This window comes from Anser brachyrhynchus, assembly GCF_964034855.1.
Source record: "Anser brachyrhynchus genome assembly, chromosome: 3".
Lineage (NCBI taxonomy): Eukaryota > Metazoa > Chordata > Aves > Anseriformes > Anatidae > Anser > Anser brachyrhynchus.
The window spans coordinates 17,474,566-17,482,074 of record NC_137696.1 but is presented as its reverse complement, the minus strand read 5'-3'; the positions used below and the strand labels follow the sequence as shown (position 1 = coordinate 17,482,074).

Genomic DNA, 7,509 nt, shown 5'->3' with positions numbered 1-7,509 from the left:
TATGTCCTTGTCCTCCTTTAATCTTTTCCCTGCGATTTCCAGACCAGCACCCTAAGACCAAATCGGGCTGTGTTGCTCATTTTCAGTCCATTCCAGGCACAGATTGATTGCAGATACCCGCTTGGCTTGCTTCACCTCCTCTTTCCAAATCCTAGCGGTATGATAGCGTTAAGCTAAACCGCTGCCAACCCAAGCACAGCAGACCAACTTCACTTCCAAAAGGAAAGGATCCTGGTAGTGATTCAGGCCTAGGCCCTTGCCTTGTGTAAAATCAGTGCCTGTCCACTGAGCATGATGAATTTGGACATTTTACACTGGCAGAGAGCTGACCTGTGGGTTATCGCTCGCATGCATGTTGTTTCCATGGAAGAAACCAGCAGACAGCGATGTGTTTTGGAGGAGAGAGGAGCATGGCAGTGCCAGACCCCTGGCACGGCACGGCGGGGCAGTGAGGGGCAGCTGGCAGAGCGCCCTGGCCGCTTCACCCTGGCCATGCCTCGCGTCTCGACATCGGGGCTTATTATTCAGCGCAGGGCTCTGCGCAGACGGCTCACCACTTCTGGCTGCTCAGCCAAATTAATAGTGCTGAGTGGGAACAAGGCGTACTGGCGAGCTTCCTGGGGACCAGGCGGATCACCACTGCCCCCCAACATGTCGCTTGGGGCTTTCTAGTCCACATTGCCGCGCTCCAGCTATTTCTAGGCACAGCAAGCACCAAAATGCTCTTTTTTTGTTGTTGTTATTTCAGCAGCAGTCACTCTCTATGCATAGCCCAGGGCAAGCCCCCAAGTCTGTGTCCAGTGTCTCGACCATGCGGTGCTTTCGTTTGGGCAGCATGGGACTGAATGGATGCAGGGGCCCAGGGGGCTGGCAGGACAGAAAATGAGCAATATCCAGGACAAAGTAATCACTTCTAGAGCCCTGTGTGATATGTAACAACCCGACATACCAGCAGGCAGTTTGTCAATGCTTTCTCTTTCATTTCCCCAATGGAGCCCCACGTGTTGCATGTGGTTTTTCCTGCTGAAGTTGCTGCATCTTCCCTCCCCATGACACCTCTGAGAGCTCACTAGAAAGCCTGGTATACTGGCCGTCCAAAGGAGCAAACAAAATGGGAATTGCCATTGTAAAACACCTGGCAGTTTGCTGGGGGCTCTGTTTGGTCATTAAAGCACTCATGGTATCAGCGCAGCTCCCACCACTTCCGCCCTAGCAGAAGGTGAACAATATCCCCTCCAGCCTGCACACCCACCATGGCAATGGGATTCTGCTCAGACTGAACTCAGTAGGTGAAATTCAAAGTGCAATGTTGAAATTTTTAACAAAACGCTCTCATTATCCTAAATAGAAAAAATGTTTGATTCCAAACCATTTTTCATAGTAACATTAGACAAGAGTGTCTTGTTCTAAACGTGTCACTTTCAACAAAACCAGCATCTTTATGGCTGAAAGGAAATACTTTGAGAATAAATCTTTGTGCCAGTACTAGTGATAAGTCTTTCATTTCATGCTCTAATTGAACATTGGCTTTACAACTTAAAAGCAATCATCCTAAATTGCCTTTTGCTAGTGTTAATGCTTCAGACAAAGGGTAACAGCCAGATTAGAGGTTCATATATTATTCAGGCAAATCTGGGTTCTTCATACATCACTTTTTAAAAGAAAATTAATTTTTCCATGTGTCAAAAATGAAAATAGCAATAATGGATGATACACTTACATCATCCTGCATTGCTCAGATTGGCAAGAACATTGCCTCTGAACAAAGTAAGGCTTGGCCAGTGCAGACGCCCTCATGCCTACCCAACGGCTGGGCAATGAGTGTGCATTCTCCAAAATGCCACCGCCTGTGACCCCTGCCCCTGCTTCCTCTGGAGAGACCAACTCGAGTCCTTTGCCCCAGTTAGCAGCATCATCACCATCTATTTGATAGATGTCATCCCTTTCTCTTCCTTGCTCAGTGGCTCACTCTGTGGCTCAGCAATGACTCGCCCCTTGATCCGAGCTGAGAGCGGAGCTGTCTGTTCTTCCTGGAAGACATCCTCAAGGCTTCCCTCTCCCCAGTTTGCTCCCCATCTCAAACACGTTGTACCTCCCTGGTCCTATAGAACACACTCCTATAGGCCCCCTGTCTGCATGCCCCCAGCCCCAGGGTGAAGGCAGGTTTGCGTGGCAGCCCTGGTGCCGCTGTGCTCCCTGCTTTTTTGGCTGTGCCATGGGAATCCCGCTCTTTCCCAGGGCCGTGCTGAGAGTGGTGTATTTTTAGTTCTCCGTGCTGCGGCCGTGTGCCAGGTTTGTGGCCCTGGTAACGCTGGTGACAAATAAAGGTCCCCTCAAGCTGCTGGGGGAGTGGATGCAGTGGGTGACGGAGGGCACCACGTCCAAGCTGTGCCATCCCAGGGCTGCTCAAGCCCACGGGCTCCGTCTGTCCTTCCCAGATGTGCCAACAGCTGCCCAGCAGACTGACGGCTCCTTGGGCTGAGCGGAAGGTCCTGAGATCTGCAGAAGACAAAAATAGCAATCCAGTTTAGAAAAAATAAAAAAAAAAAAGTAGCTAAGTAGCTGCAGCTAGGAGCTGTGCCTGGCACTGGGGAGTGTGGCCCCCCCGGAGAAGTACTGCCATGAGCAGGCGCTTCCAGGAGGGAGCAGTCCTTGCCCTCGGCAGGAGCAAAGGACACAGGCAGCTCTCCAGGCCCTTTGTTGTAGGAGCTGAGGCTCCGAGGAGAGCTGAGAGGGAAGGCTGTGCAGCTGGAGGCTTTCTTCTCGAGATGGAGACGGTTGGACGAGCAGGGAGCAAGGAGAGGCTGCAGCCCCCGGGAGCTCGCTGTGCATGGAGACAAGCCTGGCGGAGGATTTCTCCTTGCTGACGGAGGGCAGCTGCTACCGACAGGGAGGAATTGGGCACACAGGAAATTCAGGGCACGTTTAGGCTCTGAGGGCCAAATCCCAACTGGCCATACTGCTGTCTGCCTCCTGTACTCATCCCGAGGAAGCCATCAGTGTAAATGTGCAGTAGCTCAGAAATTCAAAGCAATATCTGTGGTCTTATATAGCCCAGAGGTCCCTAGGCACTTCACAAAGCCTTTCATATCATGCTGTTGTACAGACAGGGGAAACTGAGTCAGGCAAAGGTGAAGGTAGAGGCAGTGTGTCCTGGGTCACACCACAGGGCTGCATTTTCCAGCATCTGGCTTGCCTTCGGAGCGCTGCCCCATGACTTTGTGCATACGGAGGAACACTTGGGTTTTATCTGCTTTAGGTGATTTACTCTGCAGTTGTCAGTCTCCTGTTAAAAGTGGTACAGTCCGAAAGCACCTCTTGTTAATAGCTTGTTAGCAGGATCGGTGCCGCTGTGTACAAGCCGTATCGCCTTGATCCCATCTGTCTTGGGAAGCGTAGTCTGGAGGAGAGCAAGGATGGAGCCCAGGAGGGAGACCTGGGCACCCCCCGGTTGCGCTGCGACCGTCTCTAATTCATCTCCGCTCAGAGGAGCACTTAGAAATGTCACCGGGGAGCTGCAGCAGCCATGATTGATCGCGTCTCCGCTGCACACTGACGGCGGAGAGCAACTTCAGCAAGAGGAGACCTTGGCTCCTGAGTCTCCCCTTGAAGTGCGGGAATGAATTATGCAAACTAATCCGTCCCTTGGCTCCTCCGAGAGCTCCTGCTGCTTTCCTAAGGTCTCCCGCCTTTACTTCTTTATCTCCGAGAGGTTTCAGAGGCATGGAGGCAAGGCATCCTTTTGTCTGGTGCTCACATGTGAACACCCGTGGAGCGCGGGGCGATTCATCACTTCTTGTAGGATGTTGTCCAAAATCAGAGGATGAATTACTAAGCCAGAGCCTGATGCAAGCATAGCTCCCTATGCATGCAGCTTCTCTGTGCAGCACAGCTGCCATCACACCACCGAGAGCACGGTGTGATGTTGTAAGGGTGCTTGCTTGAGCACGTGAGAAGGCTGCAGGGTCAGGAGGATGGGGAAGGCAATGCGTCTCTGCATGGTCCCACCGCCTCCCACCCCGGTACCCTGCTGCTGAGCACCACTTTGGCAACCAAAGCATTCAAATACCCACAGCTCGCTCGTGCTGGGATCTTCCAACAAGCCAACTGACCCCACAGAGATGGGTTTGGGCTGGCATTCTCCAGAGCAGCCTATTTAGGGCTCATGTGTTGGAGATGCAGAGTTGGAATTTCTCCCCGTGCATCAGCCGTCTGGAGTGCTAAGTCTTCTGCACGTGAGCTAATGAAATCCCGTGTGACTAGCGTTTGTGGTTTGCCACTGTTTGCAGAAGAAAATAATAGCTAGCTTAAATACCTATTAGTCGCCCACAGCTCTGCATGTCTGCACCATGCATTTAGAAAGCAGATGCAATTTAGCCGGCCATGGGATTTTTTGAAAGAGCCTTTTAAATGTGCACTTGTGAAAAATCAGCTGTTAAGTATGGGAGATGTGATGCAGTTCGGCAGCTCTCGCCAGTTAAAAAGCCAGTGGCCAAAGCCGTTCCTAAAGTGCTCACAGGCATCAGGAATATTTCCTGGGGGAGTTCAGAGCCCAGCTGAATACAAGCTTCAGGAAACAGATGCAAAACGTTGTGTGTAGTTTTATAGGGCTTTTTTTTTTTTAATGCCAGTTTTCTCTTGCTGGTCCAGGCAGGTTACTTAAAAATTTGCCCAGTGTGCATGGATCTCCCACTTCCCTGGTGTCGCTTCGCGCCGCTTTGCAGGTGAAAGCATCTCCCTCTGAGCTAGGGAGCACATTCTTTTGCATGTGAGGGGAAGCAGAAGGGAGAGAGACAGGCATGTACCTCCTCGTGCTCCTCGTCCTCGCCTGAAGCACCAGCGTGGCATGCAGGAGCTTTGGGGCTCGGGTGTATTGAAAACTGGTGTGAGGCTGATTTCACCTGGCTGGTCCCACATAGCACTGGCCTGCAGAGCAAAGGATGCTGAGATCTAGGGAAAGCTGCAACTAATGGGTGTCGATCAGAGGAGAAAAGACATCTGTGGGCACAAATTTATGCGCAATCTTGAAAGAAGTATGTTCCCTAAACGGGGAACAGTGTGAATAATTAGGCTTTGAGACAAATGCTAATCAGCATTACATTTTGCCTCTGAGTCTCCAGACAGAGTGTTTAATCTCTGGAATTAAATATTTCCCTGGTGAGAAGTTAGACAACTCCAAGAGACTCCTGTTTGAAAAATTAAGCCTGGTGTACATTGCTTTTAGATCTCTCCGATTGTGCAGAGTTCAGTCTGTCCAGAAGCTGGCCAGCCTCTGAACATTTTGAACTTTATGTCTCTGAGCAAAACATAAAAACATTAATTCCTCCCCATTTTTATTGAGAGACCAACAGAGAAGCATTTATTAATCAAAGGTGACCAAAGACTGCTTTCAATCAGATGTGAAGGCACAGCATTTTCCGTATGAGAGCTGTGACACAAACATTTTCTTGTGGTGAAATATTTTATTCAAGATTAAAGCTTAGATATTTATTACCTAGAAAAGTGTCTCCCACAAGTTGCATCTCCGTTCTTTTTTTTCTTCCTTTTTTTTTTTTCCCCCTTTTTTTCCTTTTGTAGTCCCTGGGGTCCCTTGGCATTAAGTATAGGAGCTGAGCCATAGGAAAAAGGATGGATTTAGGGAGACATGAGTTGGACATTTGACAACTGTAGGCCCAGGCAGTTGATGAATCAATAACTGGTATCCATCCCAGCTTTTGTTCTCACTGGTGATATCTGTTTTAAAGCAGTCTCAGATGGATTAACCTTATAGTATATTGTCTGGGCTTGCTTCTGAGAGTCTCAGAAATGTCCTAGATGATGTGCATGCACACACATCTATATGGGGACATACATGAGCACCCTGAGCTAGCTTTGGGGTTGGGTTTGAGGAGGGCATGGACCCTGCCCACCTAAACCCTTTACAACAGTGCATTTGTGACCAGACTTCAAGAGAGTGTGTATGCACTTTCCCAAACCCCATCGGCCCAGATAGGTGTAGAAACGTATGTGTTAGTGGAGAAATACCATCTGAATGAAGCCCCTGCTTCACAAAAAAAGCAAGAAGGAAAATTGTGCACTGCTAATTTAAAATAAAAATAAATTAAAAAAAAAAAAAAAGGAAAAGAAATCTGTATGTTCATTAAAAAATATGTAAGGAAGGAAGAGAGGTATTTGTTCCTCTTAGAAATAAGAGTCCTGGTGTTACGGTACTTATTTTGGAAATTTCATGACAGTGATTTCATCCTTTGTAGCCACTTGTGGCTCAGTACATTTTTGCCATGGTTGCCAAGTAACAATCACTAAGCGTTTTTGTGTGTCGATCAGCAAAGGAGAGTGGAGGGAAGGATAAAATCTATTTTCAGAGGCTTAATCACTGGCAGCTCTTTGTGGGTTAACGGTTAAGTTCGCGCAGCAGTGACAGTATTTGGTTGAAGGCCTTAGGATTTACAAACAGGAAAACAAAGCAAAGAGACTAAAGAGGGTTTTCGATTGTTGTTATTACTCTTTCAGAACGGAGTGGCTTATAAGCGATTAACCAGGCATTAACTTAGATGGACATCAAGTCCCACATGCAACAGGCGCATGATAATCCCTCCCTGAGCCCCAGGTTTCGCTGTGCCAAACCTCCCGGCACCCAGCTTCCAGCCAGTTTTGCTGACAGGGCTGCTGACAGCGGATGTAAGTGGAGAAGAGGCTTCCCTCACTGCAAAAAACATTAAAAATATGAGGAAAATATATGGTGAGAATATGAGATCTGGTGAAAACTCACTCCATGAATTATCCCAGCATGGCAGAAGCAGTTTGTAGCATAAACGTCCTCCAGGGCACCTCAAGGTCACCCACGTCTTTCTGAAGGTGTCATGCCATGGATGGAGTTGCCGAGTCTTTCTGCAGTTAGGTGATGGAGCTGAACCCCGTCTGCCTGGAAAAATTGCGACGAGCGGTGTGACACCAATGGGAGTCCCACAGTTCGCCCTCGTCGTGGGGAAAGGCATTTGGATTTCATGGTTTGGGCCAGTAGGCCAAATAGCTTTGTGATCTGCTGGGCTCTTGGACCGGCGTGTGTTTAAACGGGGAGATAAGGACATCTTGATTTAGGCTACCAATCCCACCCTGTATCTGGTGGCAGGCGATGCCAGCACTGGTGGGCTGAGCCGGGGACGGAGCTGAGCCTCGCTGGTGACCACAGTTCTCAGCAAGGCGAGGCCAGCCGTGTCCACACGTGAGATGTGGGCTGAGTGCTATGGCTCTTCAGCGAGTTAAAGCAGGCAGCTTCCTGGAAACCGCGATGGAGATAAAGCTTAACGCTCGCATCTGCACAACCAGGCCGCATCTGGGTTCCGGGAAATATTGACCTTTAATAAATGTTCATCTCTCACCTTCTGACTGAAAAGATAAAAAAGAAATCCCCACTGAATTGCAGAATAATGTTTCTCCTTCTTCTTATAAAATCCAGTGGTTAGAAAGGAGCAGCTCTTTGTCTGGCAGGATTTCTAGCTCACGTTCAAG

General features: G+C 49.0%; 1 protein-coding gene across 8 annotated transcripts in view; it reads left to right on the top strand.

Moving 5' to 3' along the window:
* Nucleotides 1–7,509, top strand: part of SLC8A1 (solute carrier family 8 member A1) — a 108,485-nt gene that overhangs the window by 66,267 nt on the left and 34,709 nt on the right. The gene's annotated exons all lie outside the window — the stretch shown is intronic.